Genomic DNA, 20,510 nt, shown 5'->3' with positions numbered 1-20,510 from the left:
CTCCACTTTGGCCATTTTTCTTTGCTGTCTCTGAGGCTTAGCGATGTTACCAGTTGTTCAAAGCCCTTGCTTGGCTTGGTCTTTCAAAGAACCCCCTTCTGGGAATTCCTCTGGGAACTCCCTGGCGGTCCAGTGGTTAGAGGACTCCACGCTCTCACTGCCGAGGGCCCGGGTTCAATCCCTGACTGGGGAACTGAAATCCCACAAGCCACGCGGAACAGCCAGAAAAAAAAAAAAAAAGAACCCCCTTCCTTCTCCAGTCCTACTGAGGAAAGAGCCGGGGTGTTTAGCTCAGGCTGGAGGGCCGCTGAGGAGGAGATCTAAGAAGGGGTTTTAGCACCAGGTGGGGAACCATGACAAGGGCCACATTCTGAGAGCCTCCAGCAGAGCCAGCCTAGCTTCACAGTGATGTGTCAGGGCTCCTGGGTCCCTCAGGAAGCTGTGACAGGTAGTGCAGTGCAGCAAATAAGCCTGGCCTCTGGCATCAACAGACATGGATTCAGATCTCAACTCTGGTATTTGCTAGCCATGCAAATGGACAAGTTCTTTAAACTTTTCTGAACCTCAGTTTACTGATCTGTAAAATGGGTGTGACAATGGTACTAACCCCCCAGGGCTGTTGAGAAGATTAAATGCCACAGTGGATGCGCTGAGTGAGCTTTCAAGACACAAAAGCTGGGACTTCCCTGGTGGCACAGTGGTTAAGAATCCACCTGCCAATGCAGGGGACACGGGTTCGAGCCCTGGTCCAGGAAGATCCCACATGCCGCGGAGCAGCTAAGCCCATGAGCCACAACTACTGAAGCCCGTGCGCTTAGAGCCTGTGCTCCGCAACAAGAGAAGCCACCGCAATAAGAAGCCCGCGCACCGCAACGAAAAGTAGCCCCCGCTCACCTCAACTAGAGAAAGCCCGCGTGCAGCAATGAAGGCCCAACGCAGCCAAAAATAAATAAATGTAGAAAAAGAAAAAAAGACACGAAAGCTCTCCTGTTACAGTCTTTGCCACAAGCCCACTTTCCCTTGGGAATTTCACTGCATTCACCCCTTCCAGGCAGACCCCCACGGCTGGCCAGTCAGGCCAGGTCATAGAAGGAAGTCAAGGAAGCAGTGGTCCAACTCTGTGGAACAGGGGATGGACCAGGAAACCACAAGCAGAAGCACAGAGCTCAGAGCTGAGCCATGCAAACGACATGCAAAGAGCTAAGAAATCCTACCCTGGACCCAGCAGGCAAAACCTCCTACTTCCCCAGCCAGGAAGGAACCAGGCACCCAGAGAAACAGAAGCCCTTTGTGAGCTGCCCGACACCACTTCACTTCGATGATATCCCTGGGATGGCACGGGGGTGGGCACACAGAAAGCAGCATGCATGCGTTCATTCTTCCATGGATTTACTAAACCCTTACTATGTGCCAGGCACTAAGGACACAGCAGTGAATGAAGCAGGCGTGCCCCGTGGTAGGACAGAGAAAGGGAACGATCTAACAGACAAAGAAAGAGGTCACGGCAGAGGGGGATATATGCTGAGAAGAAAGTGATGGTGCTGGGAGGTGGCCGAGTGGGGGGCCCCCTCCAGGTCGTTGGGAGGTCAGGAGAGCCTCTCAGAAGGGACATTTTAGTTGGATGAGGAGGCCAGGAGAGAAGTGAGGGGGAAGAATGTTCCAGAAGGAGGAGGTAGCAGATGCAAAGATCTGGGTGCAGAAATGGACCTGCCAAGGGCTGAGACCTGGAGCACAGGGCCCAGGATGGACCAGCCCCCCAGGTCACCCACCTTCCTGCGGCTGAGGTGGCGGACTGAGATCAGAAACACTTTCACTGGGGCTTCCCTGGTGGCGCAGTGGTTGAGAATCCGCCTGCCGAAGCAGGGGACACGGGTTCGTGCCCCGGTCCGGGAAGATCCCACGTGCCGCGGAGCGGCTGGGCCCGTGAGCCATGGCCGCTGAGCCTGCGCGTCCGGAGCCTGTGCTCCGCAACGGGAGAGGCTACGACAGTGAGAGGCCCACGTACCGAAAAAAAAAAAAAAAAAAAGAAACACTTTCACTGGTGAGTCAGGACCATGGACCTTGGGTGTTTCCATTAGTGGCACCTGGATGTCCAAAGACGTCCTTGGGCCCTTCTAGGGCAACTTTCATGGTCACCTTAGGGCCTTTTGTGTGCCGACTCTTTGTGTGCAGTCCAGACAGGGGCTCTGTGGACCCTGAGCCGCACGAGGCAGACGTCAGGCCCCTCCTCCCTGGGTGTGCCGGTGCCCAGCATGGATGCATGTCCCCGGGCACGAACACTCAGGATGCGGCCTCACCCTTCTGGCTGCAGTGGCCACCCAAGTGCAAGACCCTCTTGAGCTCGGTCCTGTGCAGGCTCAGGGCTGACGGCACCCACGGGAGGAGCTAGACGACCAGGCACCTTCAAAAGGATGAGTTTGGAGCGTGAGTGGCTGGCTCAGACGTCATCAGCAGGCCTTGGTCCCCATAGGTTGATTCATCCCCGGTCAGCCCCCTGGGCGGTGCTCAGAGGAGGAGCTAAGACCCAGACAGCCTAAGGGGCAGCCCTGGGTCTGGGCGGGGCTGGGAGAATCAACGCCAGAAAAAATCGACTAGGATATAAAGCAGGACTTCCAAAACCCCAAATGGCAGGTGAGGCACAACTCTTAAGCACAGAAGGTGCTCAACGACCCACCTGCTGAAGTGCTAAGAGTCACCGTGAGCTGTCAGGGACAGGGGCCGGCAACCACGCTGGGGGGCTTGCCGGGAGGTACGGGTCCAGAACTGGTACAGCTGCCCACTCGCCAACCCCCCTCAATACAAGAGTACTGGGAAGAGAGGAGGGCTCGTCGACCATTCCAGGGGGTCCTCCTTTCTCTCCCCAAGGCCAAGGGCAGAGGGGCTTAAAAAAGAATCCCTTATTCAGATGAGACACCTGCCAGGACGGGATGCTGCCATTTTGTTCTCAGCTCACTCTCTATCCAGCCAGCAAACATACTTCTGGGCTACTTGGGAGCCATGGGAGGGCTAAGAGGAGAGGAAAGGGAGGCTGGCAGGCTCCCTGCTGGGTAAGGCAAAGATGTGAGCTCCTCGGGGAAGGGTGGAGGTAGCGGTAGATACTTGGATGAAAAGCTAGACTTGAGCTGTTCTGTTGATTCTTCACCTGGAGGGCCCCCGGCCGGGTGAGGGAAACGTAGCAGTAAGAGGCTGAAGGCTGGACCACCTTTGGGGGAAGCTGGAGGGAGCAAGGGCACTCTGCAGCACAGAGAGGTTAAACAACTTGTCTAAGGTCACACAGCTAGGAGGTGGCGACGCAGGGAGTCTGGCTCTGCCTGCTGCTCGGCACAGTCAGATGCAGTTACTGGGAGACAAATAAAACGATTTCACGTTTCTACCCCAGCGAGCGCAGGCTCAATGAACTAACATTAATTAGGAGCCCTGCATTCCCAGTTGCTGGGAATCTTGCGCCCGCCATGTCTGTCTATGCCAGCTGTCCACTGCAGCCCTGCCTCCTCCAGAAGGAGGACCAGGGCCCACAGAAGCAACAGTCTAGGCTGGACCGGGCGATGACCACGGTGGCCTGAGGGTCCCAGTCATTCTCTAGCTCAGAGCGAGGGCTGAACCCTGGGAACTAGGTTTAAAGATCCCACCACCCAGTCTCTGCTGCGACAGACAAGTTGGCTGGGTCACAAAGCAGGAGTGAGTCACCCTGCCCTATTGTGTCGCAGTGTAACTGGTGATACAAAGGTAAGATGCAAATGAACGTCCTCGGCGACATTACTTCTGCTGCAGCCCTATCCTTAGAGCGGGGTCCTGGGGCTGCTGCGAGCAGCCTGCACGGGCTAAAGGCTGCTCCCCACCACCCGCTCCGATGCCCGTGGCCCACGCATCTTCCCTGCTCTGGGCCCCGAGCGACTTTCCCATCTCCTGGCCTCAGTGTCCTCTGCTGTTCATTGGAGACGATCAAGAGCTTATCCTCGGGCACTGGGCAGAGTTCCCGGTGTGCCCCCCGCCCCCCGGCATCCTGAGGCCATCTAGAGCTTGCCCTGGGTCTTCAGAGAGGCTGGACTTGCCCAAGGCGCTGGGCCGTGGGAGCCGAGCGATGGGAGCCTGGCCGGGGATCCTCAGCTGAGCTGTCCTGGGGGTAAACCCAGCACCCCGCGGCTCGCCACCTGGCCCTCTGGCACGCTCATTTCTGTCTGATGAGTCAGTCATCAGCCGCTTCTGGTGACTCGTCAGCAAAACCCCAGCGGCTTTGGGGCGGAGATGAATGGGGAAGAGGTGGCACTCTCCCTCCCCAAGGATGATGCCTTTTCTCAAAGCCTTGGTGGGCAAGGCCTGGTTTCCCTTGGCATCCCCCTCCCAACCCCCGCTGCCACCTTACTAAAAGGAGCTCCAGTTGTGAAATTCCTGCTGCTGCCAGGAATGGGAATGCCCCCCCCCCCCCCCGCCACAGTGGGGTAGCGTTGAGACATTCAACAACGGGGCCTGCTGCCACCTCCAACTTCCTCCTCTGAGCCAGTAAGGATGAGTCTGTCCTGGGGACCCTGAACAGGACAGTGAGCGCTGGAGCTGGAGGGGGAGGGGGTTGGGGGAAGGGGGTGCCCAAGGGCACAGGGAGACCTCCTCTTCACACGCTGACATGACCTGTGATGCAAGACAGGGGTCATCTCCCCTCCTGGGCAGGGCTAGTCAGAGGGGCAGAGCCTGCCTGGGTCCGGCTTCCTGATGCAGCCCCCCCCCCCACCCCATGCAGCTGGGAAGAAAGCTTCTTTTCTTGGGGGACTTAGTGCAAAACGGCAGAACTGGAGGGTCCACATCTCCTAGGGAGGGAAGTATGGGCCAGGGTCTGGCGGCACCCCACACTGCTTCCCTGGTGTTCTGGAACATTCCAGGCCCATGCTTTGAAGACTCAGTCCCACAGGTGGACATAAGAGAAGCACCAAGGCATGTGGTCCCACGCTGACCCCACTCGCGTCAGTCCTGAGTCACTCCTCCCTCACCCCCTTCCTACTGTCCCCTGTGGCTTGACCTCCCTTTTCGGTCACCACGCTCCCCCTCGTAAGGCAGAATCTCTTCCACAAACTAATATTTTAAATGTTCATTTCTTCTTTTTTTTTTTTTTTTTTTTTGTGGCACGCGGGCCTCTCACTGCTGTGGCCTCTCCCGTTGCGGAGCACAGGCTCCGGACGCGCAGGCGCAGCGGCCGCGGCTCATGGGCCCAGCCGCTCCGCGACACACGTGGGATCTTCCCGGACCGGGGCACGAACCCGCGTCCCCTGCATCGGCAGGCGGACTCTCAACCACTGCGCCACCGGGGAAGCCCCTAAATGTTCATTTCTAATACAGGAAGGATACACCAGAAACCAAAGAGACTGGGGTGAGATGGGGGGAGGGTAAGGGAATGAGATGGGGGGTGACAAGGAACAGCACTTTTCTGGGGATACCTTCGTATCTCTGGCTTTGACTCTTAGAACCACAGCAATATTTTACATACCCCAAGTGAAATAAATAAATCGACCAGGGTATGGGGAGGCACGGGGGACAAAAATGGGAAACAAACAACAAATTGACTGTATTATAAATGGTTAGCATAACCACACTGAAAGGAGTGGGGAATACAGGAACTAGCTTGAGTAACTTTGGAAAGTAGTATTTTCACTGGATACTGTAAAGGCTAAAGACAAAAAGAACCACATACAAATACTGTGTTCTAGTTACTAAATCTGTTTCTTATAGGGATGTGGCTTAAAAATCCTGCAGCTTCTTCATGGGTATGCTAGGACTGAACAAATAAGTAAACAGATCTCAGAAAATGAGAGCCAGTTTCTCACTGTTGGAGAAAGAAGTTACAGATAAGGAAAAGGGAGAAGTCTAGAATGAACCACCTTATGGTGTTGGACTGGAACGGGAGAAATCAGTATCAACTCATGGTTTTTCGTGCATATTCAGATAGATACATATAGAAGTGAAACAAAGATGTGTGTGAGCTTGGATTAATAGGCATACATATATTTTCTAGCTCTGTCTGCGGAGAGAGCCTAGAAACAATGCCTTCCCAGTAACGATGAGCACACCTAGTGCCCAGACCCTCGTCTCTAAATATCATTCTCCAATCAAAGGAATCAGGGCTCCTTAGAGAAATGGCTGATTCTAGGACTGGGACAGGAAATATAGAAGTTAAACCTGAAGACCTGGAACATCTTGTAGAGTCAGAAAATAAGTCAGTACTTGAAAAAGGATGGGGAATGTCAAAAGGACATGTGAGCCAGCTTAAAGGAGCTTCCAGTGGCCAAAGCCGGGACAATCTGAACAACTAAATAATGAAGGTGTTGGATTGTAATTCATAGGATAAAATAAATACCCATGAGCCTACACTAATGTCATAAATAATAAACTAAAAAAGATAAATGGAGGGGAAGGGACAGGTCTTCTTTACAAAAGAATTCCAATTAGTAAATGCGGGAGGAATGAGAGAAATACAAAATGACCATTAGACGAACACCACGGTAATAATTATTGCAGGCAAGATTCACCAGTGGATGCTAAAATCTGTGAGTGAAAATCTGAGAGAAAATGAGAGATTTCAGGGTCTCAGAGTATTTCGCCCAAGAAACTGATCAATTACGAAACAAAACAAAACAAAACACAATAACTTCACAGTGGAGAAATCCAGCACTGCCTTAACTTCATGACCAAACTTAATAGCACCAATAATAAGACATATCAACATCACATATCCCCTGATATCCTGATATGCTGCACTGAAAGGGACATAAGATCACTTCTGTGGATTCTTGCCAAAAATTCCTAACCGCACAATCTAATCATGAGAAATCATTCAAAACTGAATGGAGAGAAATTCTATAAAATAACTCACCAGTAACTCACCAAAGAGTCAAGGTCATAAAAAATAAGGCAAGACTGAGGAACTGTCACAGACTGGAGGAGACTTAGAAGACTCAAACACTTAAGTGCAACGTGGGATCCTGGACTGGATTCTGGAAAGGGGAGGTTAGGGGGACACTGGCTAAAATCGAAATAAGGATTTGTACCAGTGATCATTTCCTGGTTTGAATAACTGTACAATGTCATATAAATTGTAACATAAGGGGAAGCTCGGTGAAGGGTATATACTTTGATCTATATAACCCTTCATAGAGTTACATAGCCTTATATACCCTTTCTGTATCTTTCCTGATGGTTGTCCAAAGCTTCACTGCCCTTCATGAACTTGACTTAATTGTTATTTAATGAAGAGTCACAGTTCTTAATTACTGGTGGGTGGACCACCACAGAGCTGGCTGCCTCAAAATCCCCTAACCCCATGTTCCTAAACTGGGGTTGAGAATCTCTGGGGCTCTTAGAGGGTCTCTGAGGGCTTTCCGGAAGAATGCTTAAACCGTATTTTCATTTTGATGGCAGTCCAGGAAAAGTCAGTAGTTAATATATTCTGGAATATCTTGATAACACTATGACCAAATGTTACCATAAAATGTTGATGTATTTGCGTCTATCACCAATTTGGTGTCCCCTAAAAGGACAGGGCATGCCAGGTGTGTTCCTGGGGTCTGCGAGAGCTGAAGGTTGAGCAGAATAAGTTAATAAGTGGAAAATGTTTGGAATAGTGCCTGGTACATAACAAGCAGTCAATAAATGCTACCTACCTGGAGTCTGTCATACAGAGTGAAGTAAGTCAGAAGGAGAAAAACAAATACCGTATGCTAACACACATATATGGAATCTAAGAAAAAAAAATGTCATGAAGAGATTAGTGGTAGGACGGGAGTAAAACACAGACCTACTAGAGCATGGACTTGAGGACATGGGGAGGGGGAAGGGTAAGCTGTGACGAAATGAGAGAGTAGCATGGACATATATACACTACCAAATGTAAATTAGATAGCTAGTGGGAAGCTGCCGCATAGCACAGGGAGATCAGCTCTGTGCTGTGTGACCACCTAGAGGGGTGGGATAGGGAGGGTGGGAGGGAGGGAGACGCAAGAGGGAAGAGATATGGGAACATATGTATATGTGTAACTGATTCACTTTGTTGTAAAGCAGAAACTAACACACCATTGTAAAAGTTATACTCCAATAAAGATGTTAAAATAAATAAATAAATAAAATAAAATAAATGCTACCTATTAGCTATTGCAGTGCCTTCTTAATGTATACATTTCACCTCCAGGTGGCTTTGAGATCAGGCCAAGAAATAAAACACTCCCTGGATGACTCTGATACATCGTAACGTTTTCTATTTTACAAATACACTCTCACCCATATCCCCACCACACACTAGCTAGACTATACACTACACTCTAAGACTAGGAAAGCACCTTAGAGACCATCTAATGCAACTCTCCCATGCTACAGATACGAAAATGGAGGCTCCAAGCAATGAAGGACTTGTTCAGATCACAAAGTGGCAAATCTCATATGACCCAGCAATCCCTCTCCTGGGCATATATCCAGACAAAACCATAATTTGAAAAGATACATGCACCCATATGTTCATAGCAGCACTATTTACAATAGTCAAGACATGGAAACAACCTAAATGTCCATCGATGGAGGAATGAATAAAGAAAATGTGTATATATACAATGGAATTTACTCAGTCATAAAAAAGAATGAACTCATGCTATTTGCAGCAACATGGATGGACCTAGAGATGATCATACGAAGTGAAGTAAGTCAGAAAGAGAAAGACAAATATCATACGATATCACTTATATGTGGAATCTAAACAGATTCACAGAGATAGAGAATAGATTTGTGGTTGCCAAGGGGAACCGTAGTGGGGGAGGGATGGATTGGGAGTTTGGAATCAACAGATGCAAACTAATATACATGGAATGGACAAGCAACAAGGCCCTACTGTGTAGCACAGGGAACTAGATTCAATATCCTGTAATAAACCATAATGGAAAGGAATATGAAAAAGAATATATATATGCATAACTGAATCACTTTGCTATACAGCAGAAATTAGCACAACATTGTAAGTCAACTATATTTCAATAAAATAAATTTTTAAAAAAGAAAGTGGCAAATCTATAACTAGAATCTGAGTCTAGAACCCCAGGACAGTCATGGCACCCTCTGGCTTGGGTGAGAATCAGACACCACGGCCCGGCAGTGAGTGACCTCAGCTCCTCTCCTCAAGATTAATTTTAAACGTGCCAGGCACTTCTAGGTGCTTTCTATGAATTAACTCATTCAACCCATATGAGGTAGACACTCTCTTATCTCCATTTTCCCATTTTACAGATGAGAAGACTGAGGCACAGAGCATTCTCTCAGCTGGTAAGTGAGGCATGTCCTTTCTTGGCAGGACCGAGGCAATTTAGCTTCTCTGTGCACATAAAGGAAACCATAATGGAGCCAGAGATGGGCAAAATGAAATTACTGCCAAGAAGGGGAACCAGAGAAAGACGATAAGAATTTACCAATATATAAACTCCAGGCGGCAACCAAATTCTATGGGCCCCTGGGCCAAACCACGGGCACCTGGCACTGGAGGCTGTTTAATCTCGCCACGTTGCAAATTTAGAGCCTGCCTTGTTTGCCAGCAAATGCTCCTGGAGTAATAAAGCAGCAAATGAATGCAAATGTAGAAACTCCAGAAAGGCCAATTACACATATACTGGCAGCTTTCTGATTTTTTTGCATGTGTAAAAAGATTGTGGTTCTGACAAACTGCATTCGTTATAGCTGCTCACTTTCTGCAGAATCACTTCCAGTTTGTGAGACAGACAGGAATATTTCATAGTTTTGGGCAAAGCAGATTTTATGGAGCACTGAGACTTCCAGATGGATGCTTTGCCATTGGAATAAACTTGAGACAGACTGCCTAATTCATGATCTCTGACCTTGACTATCGTTTCCTCCCTCCCAGAGTGAAGACCGTTCACCATCCATCTTCCCTCCATTAATCCAACAGCAGGCGATTGCTCTCAGACACCAGCATGTCCATCTTCTTTAGTCTCTTTTTCACTCTCTTTCAGCTCTTGCCCAGTTATGTAAGAAAAATCTCTCGCCTTCTCTCTCTCTCTGTCCCGCTCATGAACACGACTTATTAGCTCTGGCCAGGCTATAATGAGGTGCCCCAACCCCTCCCCCAACCGGCCAAGTAGGGAGCCAGGCGTTCCGTGCACACTGGCAGTGATAGGCCCCCCTTCTACCTTGCAGTCTCAACGGAGACCGCTGGGATGCCTGGATGTCCAGCCCCACCAGACAGTAAAGAGCACACCCCCCACTCTGGGGTGCTGTCAGAGGAAGTGTAGTGAGCATCAGGGCTTTCACTGCTGCCCAGAAGTAATGAGGTCACTTCCTCTACCCCATGCTGTCAATGGGGCAGTAATGAGGCACTCCTGTCCCTCCCAGCCAGGGAGGTATCGGTGGAGGCCTAGTGTGAAGCCAGAATTCCCACTCCATCCACCCAGCAGTAATAAGGAGCATGTCCTCAGTACCAGTGGAAGCTGAGAATGGAACCTGGATTTACACCCTCACCTGGCAGTAGAAAGGCAGTTCCCCCTCCCCACTCCCTGCCCCACTCTCCCTTTCAGGGATGTGTTGGAGAAACTCAGCAAAGCAGAGGTTTAAATAAGATCCAGAGCCTTAAAGCTCTTGTAACAAAATACCCCAAATGTCCAGATTTCAATAGAAAATAACTAGTCATATCAAGAATAAGGAAGATCTTAAACCGAATGAAAAAATGCAATCAGTAAATGCCAACACCAAAATGACAGATGGTTAAAAATATCTGAAAAAGACTTTCAAGCAACCATTATTTAAAATGCTTCAATGAATGACTGTAAACACATGAAAACTAGAAAAGTCTCAGCAAAGAAATAGAAGACACAAATAAGTACCAAATGGAAATTTTAGAACTGAAAAATATAAAAACTGAAATAAAAAATTCAGTGGATGAGTTCAACAGCAGAATGGAGGGGACAGGACTTCCCTGGTGGCACGGTGGTTAAGAATCCACCTGCTGGGCTTCGCTGGTGGCGCAGTGGTTGAGAGTCCGCCTGCCGATGCAGGGGACACGGGTTCGTGCCCCGGTGCAGGAAGATCCCACATGCCGCGGAGCGGCTGGGCCCGTGAGCCACGGCCACTGAGCCTGCGCGTCCGGAGCCTGTTCTCCGCAACAGGAGAGGCCACAGCAGTGAGAGGCCCGCGTACCGCAAAAAAAAAAAAAAAAAAAAAAAAAAAAAAAAGCCAAAAGAATCCACCTGCCAATGCAGGGGCATGGGTTCGATTCCTGGTCTGGGAAGATTCCACATGCTGCAGAGCAACTAAGCCCATGTGCCACAACTACTGAGACTGTATGCTGCAACTACTGAAGCCTGCATGCCTAGAGCCTGTGCTCTGCAACAAGAGAAGCCCCAAGCCTGCATGCAGCAACGAAGATCCAACGCAGCCAAAAATAATAAATTTTTAAAAGAATTTTAAGAAATAAGAATGGAGGGCACAGAGGAGAGAATCAATGAACTTGAAGACACAACAATAACATTATCCAATCTGAACAACAGAGAGAAAATCAAATGAAGAAAAATGAACAGAGCCTCAAGGAAATGTGGGGCTATAACAAATAGGTTTAGCGTGCGTGTCATCTGAGTCCCACTGAGAGAAGACAGAGCTAAAAAATCTACTCAAAGAAACAATGGCTGAAAACTTGGCAAAATTCGGCAAAATGCATAAAACTACAGATTCAAGAAATTGTATGAATCCCAAACAAAATAAAGCCAAGAAATACACACCAAGATACATCATAGCCAAACTTATAAAAACTAAAGACAAAGGAAAAATCTTGAAAGCAGCAAGAGAGGAACAACATCTTCTCTTAGACAAAAAATAATTCAAATGACAGTGGATTTTTTTTATCAGAATTCATGAAGGCCAACAGGAATGGAACAGCACTTTTCCAAGTGCTGAAAGAAAAGGACTGTCAACCTAGAATCCTATATCCAGTGCAAATATCTTTCAGGAATGAAGGGGAAACCAAAACATTCTCAGATGAAGAAAAACTAAGAGAATTTGTAGCCAGCATACCTACTCTAAAAGAATGGCTAAAGGAAATTCTCTAAACAGAAAGAAGATGATAAAAGAAAAATATCTTGCAATATCAGGATTGAAGAAAGAACATGGCAAGCAAAAATCTGGGTAAATACAATAGACTTCCCTTCTCTTGAGTTTTCTAAATTATGCTTGATGGTTGAATAACAACTTATAACACTTGTCTCATGTAGTTCTAAATGTATGCAGATAATAAATAAATAAATAAATAAATGGAGAGTAAATATTTAAGACAATTTTATAATAAATGGGAAAAGGGTAAAGGGGCCTAAAAAGAAGTAAGGTTTCTATACTTTATCAGAACTGGTAAAATTATGACATAATTAAACTGTGATAAGTTATGTATATAAAATATAATATCTAGAGCAACCACTAAAAAAGCTATATAAGAGATACCTATAGAAACATTATAGATAAATCAAAATGATTTCTAAAAAAAAGTTCAAGTAATCTATAGAAAGGCATGGGAAAAACCCAGAAACAACAACAAAAACACAGAAAAAACCCCACAAAACAAATAATAAAATAGCAGACTTAAGCCCTAACATATCAATAATTACATTAAATTTAATTGGGCTAAATATACCAATTAAAAGACAGAGATTGGTAGTGGATTATGAATCATGACTCAACTATTTGTTGTCTATCATAAACTCACTTCCAAATATAATGATACAGACAAGTTGAAAGTAGTAAATAGGTAAAGATATATCATTTAAACGTTTATCAAAAGGAAGCAGAAATGGCTATATTAATATCAGATAAAGAAGACTTCAGAGGAAAGAAAATCACCACAGACAGAGAGGACTGTTATATAATGACAAAAAGGTCAATCCACCGAGAAGACACAGCAATCCTAAACGTGCTTTCATCAAACAACAGAGTTACAAAATCTGTGAAGGAAAAAATGATAAAATGGAAAAGGAGAGATTGACAAATCCATAAACGTAGAGACTTCAACATCCCTCTCTCAACAAGTGATAGAACAACCACATAGAAACGCAATAACAACCAACCAACAGGATCTAATCAACTTATAGAACATTCCACCCAACAACAGCAAAATATACATTCTTTTCAATTATCCATGGAACCTATACCAAGACAGACAATACCCTGGGCCATAAAACCAACCTCAACACATTTAAAAGAACTGAAATAATACAGAGTATGTTCTATGACCACAATGCAATCAAACTAGAAAGCAGTAACAGAACTATACCAGGAAAATCTCCAAACACTTGAAAACGAAACACACAGCTAAATAAATCCATAGATCAGAGAGGAAGTCTCAAGGGAAATCCAAAAATTCATTGAACAGAATGAAAATGGATATACAACATATCAAAATGTGTGGGACACGGCTAAAGCAGTTTTGAGAGGGAAATCTACAGCAGTAAATACATACATTAGAACTAACATATGGCCAAGCAACTGCACTCCTGCACATTCGTCTCAGAGAAGCGAAAACTTATGTTCACACAAAAACCTGCACGTGCATGTTTATAGCAGCTTTGCACATAATATCCCCAAACTGGAAACAACCCACATGTCCTTTAGTGAGCGAGTAGTTAAACAAATGATGGTACAGCTATACCATGGGACACTAGTCAGCAATAAAAAGGAAACAATCATTGATACACACGAAAAACTGGATGCATTTCCAGAAAATTATGCTGAATCAAAAAGCCAAAGATTATCTGATGTATGATTCCATTTCTGTAATATTTTTAAATGACAAAATTACAGAACGGCCACAGCCTGGGAGAAAATAGTCACAATCCATATATCTGATAAATGACTTATATTCCAGAATTGAACAAATAAGTACAGACACTTCACGAAAGATACCCAAATGGTCAGTAAACACATGAAAATATGTTTATCATCATTAGTCATCAGGAAAATGCAGATTTCAAATCACAATGAGATTATACTATATTAGAATACCTAAAAGTAAAATGATTAGCACTACCAAATTGGTGAGGATATAGGGCAACCATACATTATTGTTGTAACGACTCTGAAAATCAGCTTGGCAGGTTCATAAGGTTAACAAATACCTACCACTTTGACCCAATAATTCCACCTCTTTACCCAAAATAAATGAAAACACGTGTCAACAAAAAAACTTGTGCAAAAATGTTCATGGAAGCTTTATCCATATTAGCCCCGAACCGGAAACAACCCAATCCATGAATAGGTGAGTGAATAAACCTATTTGGTGTATTCATATAATCCATTACTACTAGGTGATGGAAGGAATTAAAAAGAGCAAACTATGAATGTGTGTAACAACATGAACACCAAAAAACGTGTTGTGCAAATAAGCTGGACCCCCCAAAAAACAGACCCTCTGTGGTACCATTTACAAGAAGTTCTAGAACAGGCAAAACTAATCTGTGGTGAAATAAATCAGAATGGTAGTTGTCGCTGGGAGGTACAAGGAGAGACGACCAGGAATGGGCAGGAGAGAACTTTCTGGGATGATGGGAATATTCCATATCTTGATAGGAGTTACAAGGTTACATATTTTCCGTCACCCGTCAAACTGTACAATAAAACTTGTGCATTTCACTGTATGTAAACCATACCCCAATAAAAATGTTTTTTTTTAAAGACTCACATAATACATAAGTGTATAGAATAAACCTTGAAAGTTTTTCCTAGTCTGACCATCTACCTGCACCCCGCTTTCCCTTTTCAAACGCACACGCTCCCCACTCAGCGTGCCCTGTTATCCTTCCAGTCTTGTTAATGCATTTACATGCTGATGTAACATACCCCGTCCCTCTCCCCCCCGCCCCGCATATTTTCTTCTTACAGCATCAGAGCACAGACGTTGTTCTATGCAGAATTGTCTCTGAAAAAGCACATCTGACTGTCATTACCTCCCTGCCTCTTAAAGCTTTCTAGTGGTTTTCCCTTGCCTGAGGACAAAGTTCGACCCCCTCACCCTGCTTACAAGTCACCGGGGAGTCCGGGCCCTTTCCCCCTGGCCCGTCTCTCACCCCAACCTTCCTTGTCCATCAGAGACTTCTTCCTGCCTGTGCTCCCTTGGCCTGAAACGTTTCCACCATCCTCCTTGCTTTTGATCCGGCTTTTTTTTTTTTTAACTGTATCTTTTTTTTTTTCCCTCCTAGAGATTCTTTTTTTTTTTTTTTTTTTTTTTAAACTGAAGACTTACAATGTTGCATTAGTTACAAGTGCACAGCAAAGTGATTCGGTTATACATACATATATATCTATTCTTTTTTAGATTCTTTTCCGTTACAATATGGCTCTTAGGCTCTCAATACACATTCTTTTGGTCACTTCTTTGGGAAAGGCGTCCAGACTCCCAGGCTGGGTTGGGTGCCCACCCCCTCCCGCTCTGCTTCCCCTTCGCCTGCGCTGTAACTGTTTCCTCCGCTGGACTTTCAGCTGTGACGACAGTGGCTCGTCCACCACGCACACGGTTCCAACCCCAGCGCCTGGCGCAAGACCCAGGAGGAGTCTCCCTGGACAGGTGAGTTTGCAAATGTGCTACAACCGAAAGCCCCACCCAAATGTGTAGCCATGACGCTGTGACCCTACTGAGAAACAGGGGATATTCCTCAGGCCTCAAGGGGAAATCACATCTCTTGTAACTTCTCAATGAGTCAGTCCTGGGAGGGACGTGTTGATCGAGTCATTCTAGCCACCCACGGTGTGGGACAAGTTGCCTTGGAGACCTGCTTCCTCCTCTATGTCTTCTGCCAGAGGCCAAAGGGAGAGATTCAGGCCAGAACCCCAGCTTTCCAGGAGCTGCTCCTCCGGCCACAGGGTACAGATACAGGACAATTTATGGTGCTATTAATTTATTTCTTTTTGGACATTGTTCCCTCCCCTGGCTCTGTCCCCATGCTAATAAAGCAACCACCTCGGTTGCTTTAGTTCGTGGCAGGAAAGTTTCAAACTCTGAGCTCCTAGACAGCTCCTGGCAGAATAGGTGGGGCTCAGAGCTGGATTTCAGCTGATGTAAGAAGATAAAGAAATGGTTATTTTTTTTCTCCTTTTAATAAACTTTAACTTTCTTAGAGCAGTTGTAGGTTTACCGAAAAATTGAACAGAAAGTACAGAGAGTTCCCATATACCCCCCTGCCCCCCTTCCCCTCCCAACCCAGGGTTTCCCCTATTATTAATATCTTCCATTAGTGTGGTATATTTGTCACAATTTATGAACCTGTATCGATACAATAGTATTAACTAAAGTCCGCAGTCTGCATTAAGGTTCACTCTTTGTGTTGTACATTCTATGGGTTTTGCCAAATGCAAAAATGTCATGTATCTACCGTTATCATATCATACAGAACAGTTTCATTGCCCTAGAAACCCCCAATGCTCTCATCCCTTCCCCTCCCTCCACCCCTTGACAACCACTGATCTTTTTACTGTCTCTATAGTTTTGCCTTTTCCAGAATGTCACACAGTTGGTATTTTACATTATGTAGACTTTTCAGACTGGCTTCTTTTACATAGCCATATGCATCGGAGGCTCCTCCGTGTCTTTTCATGGCTTCGTAGCTCATTTCTTTCTATTGCTAAAAGATATTCCATTCTGTGAATGTACCTTGGGTTGTCTCCCCATTCACCTACCAAAGGACATCTTGGTTGCTTCGAATTTTTGGCTATCAGAATAAAGCTGTTATAAATATTCATGTGCAGGTTTGTAGGTGGACATAAGCTTTCAACTCATTTGGATAAGTATCTAGAAGCACAATTGCAAGACTTGGCTTTCTAAGTCTTAACTTTCTAAGAAACTGCCAAACTGTCTTCCAAAGTAGCTGTGCTATTTTGCTTTCCTACCAGAAATGAATCAGAGTCCCTGTTGCTCCACATCCTTGTCAGCATTTGGTGCTGTCAGTTTTTTGGATTTTAGCCATTCTAATAGGTATATACTGGTATCTCCTTATTGTTTTAACTTCCAATCCCCTAATGATCTATGATTTTGAGCATCTTTTTATATGCTGATTTGTCATCTGTTTATCTTCTTTGGTGAGCAGTTCAGATCTTTTGCCTACTTTTTAAATGGGTTATTTATTTTCTTTTGTTGAGTTTTAAGAATTTTTTGTATATTTTGGACATAAGTCCTTTATCAGATAAACATTTTGCAAATACTTCACTGTTTTTAATTTTAATGAAGTCCCACTCATCAAATTTTTCTTTCATGTGTCATGCTTTTGGTATTATATCTAAACACTCATTGCCAAGGTCATCTAGGTTTTCTCTTGTTATCATCTAGGAGTTTTATAGTTTTGCATTTTGCCTTTAGGTATATGATCCATTTTGAGTTAATTTTTTGGAAAGGTTTAAGGTATGTATACAGATTCTTTTTTTTTTCCTTTTGTATGTGGATGTCCAATTGTTCCAGCACCATTTGTTTAAAAACTATCCTGTCTCCACTGAATTGCCTTTGTTCCTTTGTCAAAAATCAGTTGATTATATTTGTGTGGGTCTATCTCTGGGCTCTCCATTCTGTTTCATTGATCTGTTTGCCTGTTCTTTCACCTGTATCACACTGTTTTAATTATTGTAACTTTAGAGTAAGTCTTTTAGTCAGGTAGTTCAGTTCTCCTACTTTGTTCTTTTTCTTCTATACTGTGTTGGCTATTCTGGGTCTTTTGCCTTTCCATATAAACTTTAGAATCAGTAATTTGTTGGAATTTTGATTGGAATGGTATTAAATCTATAGATCAAATTGGGAAGAACTGGCATATTGAGTCTGCCTATCCATGAACATGGAATATCTTTCCATTTATTTAGATATTTCCTTACTTCATTCATCAGAGTGTTGTAGTTTTCCTCATGTAGATCTTGTGCAGAATTTTTTGGTGCTAATGTAAACAGTGTTGTATTTTTAATTCCAAATTCCCATAGCTCATTGCTGGTACATAGGAAAACAATAGATTTCTTTGAATAAATCTTGTATCCTGCAACCTTCCCATAATCGCTTATTAGTTCCAAGAGTTTCTTAATTCTTTGGGATTTTCTACATGGGCAATCATGTCATGTGTAAACAAAGACAGTTTTATTTCTTCCTTCCCAATCTGTGTAGCTTTCATTCCCCCCCCCTTTTTTTTTTGTCTTATTGCATTAGCTATGACTTCTAGTACAGTGGTGAATAGGAGGAATAAGAGGGGACAGCCTTACCTCATTCCTAATCTTAGGGAGAAAGCATCTAGTCTTTCACCATTAAGTATGATGCTAGCTGTAGGGTTTTTGTAGATATTCTTCACCTAGTTGAGGACATTCCCCCTCTATTCCTAGTTTGCTAAGAGAACTTATCATGAATGGGTGTTAGATTTTGTTGAATACTTTTTCTGTACCTACTGTTGATCTACTGATGATATGATTCTTCTTCTTTAGCCTATCAATGTAATGAATTACATTGATCTTCCCATGTGGAACCAGCCTGCATACCAGGAATAAATCCCACTTAGTCATAGTATATAATTTACATAACATAAAATTCATCATTTTGGACTTCCCTGGTGGTCCGGTGGCTAAGTCTCCATGCTCCCAATGCCGTGGGCCCAGGTTCGATCCCTGGTCAGGGAACTAGATCCCACATGCCGTGACTAAGACCTGGTGCAGCCAAATAAATAAATAAAATAAAACATTTTTTAAAATTTCATCATTTTAAAGGGCACACTTCAGTGGTTTTTAGCATATTCATGATATTGTATGCCCATCAACACGACCTAAATCTAGAACATTTTTAACACCGTAAAAAGAAACCTCATACCTATTAGCAGTCACTCCCCATTCTCCTTTCCCCATCATCTGAAAACCACTAATCCACTCTCTGTTTCTATGAATTTCCTTATTCTAGACATTTCATAGAAATGTAATCATACAGTATGTGGTCTTTGGCATCTGGGTTTTTTCACTTAGCACGTTTTCTAGGTGCATCCATGTTGTAGCATGTAACAGTACTTATTCCTTTTTGTGACTGAATAGTATTCCATTGCATGGACGTGGTTATTTCTTAAATACTTCAATTTCTGGACCAAGATTCACATTGGATACCTGGGGGCTAGCTGCTCCCAGTCCAGAGCAAAAGAAAAAAATGACAGGCATTATCCAGGCATACAGTTTTCCCTTCTGTATGAGGGATAGTAAGAGGTGAACCTAGCTTGGAGTTTCCTCTGTAATAAAAAATAATCCTGCTTGAGTCTCATGGGCTTGAATAAACCACTGCCAGTACCCCCAGCTACTACCCACAATGGTTCCCAGTGCCTGCCCGGCACTTGCACATGGAACAGTCCTTCAAGATAGACCTTCTTTTATCTCTATATACAATAAGGAAACTATAGGTCTGAGAGATAAAGCCACTTTCTCAGGGTCTGCAGCAAGGATGCCAACTCAGGTCTGCCTAACACCAAAGCCCTCCTCAGCTGTCAGGTAACACCTAGAATTTTTTTACCTAAATGCTCCAATAGTGGGTATCCTTAACCTCGTCATGCCCTAGACCCACTGGAGAAGTCCACAGACACCAGCCCCCCACCCCGTTCAGAATAATGCTTTAAACGCACGAATAAAATGCACGGGACTGCAGAGGAAATGAATTACACTGAAATATAATTATCAACTGTTTTCCGTAATCAGACTTTCAACATGGTAATATCTGCTCTTCTCATTACACATTAAATAACAAAATCCGGCAGTGGGTCTAATCATTAGCATCACTTTGAAGTAATAAAAGGCATAAGTGCTGTTTGCAGTACATACAACGACTGCAAAGTGATAGGAAAACATCTGGATTTCTACTGGTTCAGTTAGAGGTGGGTGACGATGAAGATGTCACGGCTTTCCCATCCAAGCTCACAGACCCCTGGGTGAGAGTCTCTGCTCCCCAGAAGCTGTGGGACCAGGAGGAATGGGAATGTGGGCAGGAGAGGAGGGAGGAGGGAGGAGGGAGGAGGGAGGAGGGAGGAGGGAGGAGGGAGGGCCCACCCCTCCTGCCCCTTCCCGCCCCCCAGAACCTCTTGTTGCCCTGGATGTTCAGGAGTCCCGGTGTGAGGAGGGCTTGCCTTCCCACCCACTCTCCGTCCCCAGCCCAGAATTCCTCAAAACCGCTTCTTTTCTGGGAAGCTCCCTAAACAGTGTTTCAGTTTCTTGGGCTGGTTCCCACCTTAGTCTCTGTCTTACCATTTGTATCTCTCTCCGGAGAGTTTAATGCCTTTTTCAAACATCGCCCCTGAGAGGTTTGGGGAGTTTCTCATCTCTCACGTAACATTTCTCATATGACTTCAGAAGGGCAGCCCCTAAGCTCGGTTCCCCCTGGAGAGGGGGAGGCCCCGCTGCAGGCGTGGTGCAGAGGCACTGGGTGAGAACCCAGGGCAAAGCCCAGCAGGGGAGCTCCCTGGGCAGAGAGACCTCGCCTCGTGGGGCTGCCTGCGGAGCGGAGAACAGTGGTTAAGCCA

At 45.2% G+C, this 20,510-nt stretch overlaps 1 protein-coding gene across 10 annotated transcripts in view; it reads right to left on the bottom strand.

Annotated features, from left to right (window-relative positions):
- PIK3R5 (phosphoinositide-3-kinase regulatory subunit 5) overlaps positions 1-20,510 on the bottom strand; it is a 70,934-nt gene that overhangs the window by 29,326 nt on the left and 21,098 nt on the right. The gene's annotated exons all lie outside the window — the stretch shown is intronic.

The sequence above is a fragment of the Kogia breviceps genome, chromosome 19, assembly GCF_026419965.1.
Source record: "Kogia breviceps isolate mKogBre1 chromosome 19, mKogBre1 haplotype 1, whole genome shotgun sequence".
NCBI lineage: Eukaryota > Metazoa > Chordata > Mammalia > Artiodactyla > Physeteridae > Kogia > Kogia breviceps.
This window is presented reverse-complemented; position numbering and strand designations above follow the sequence as displayed.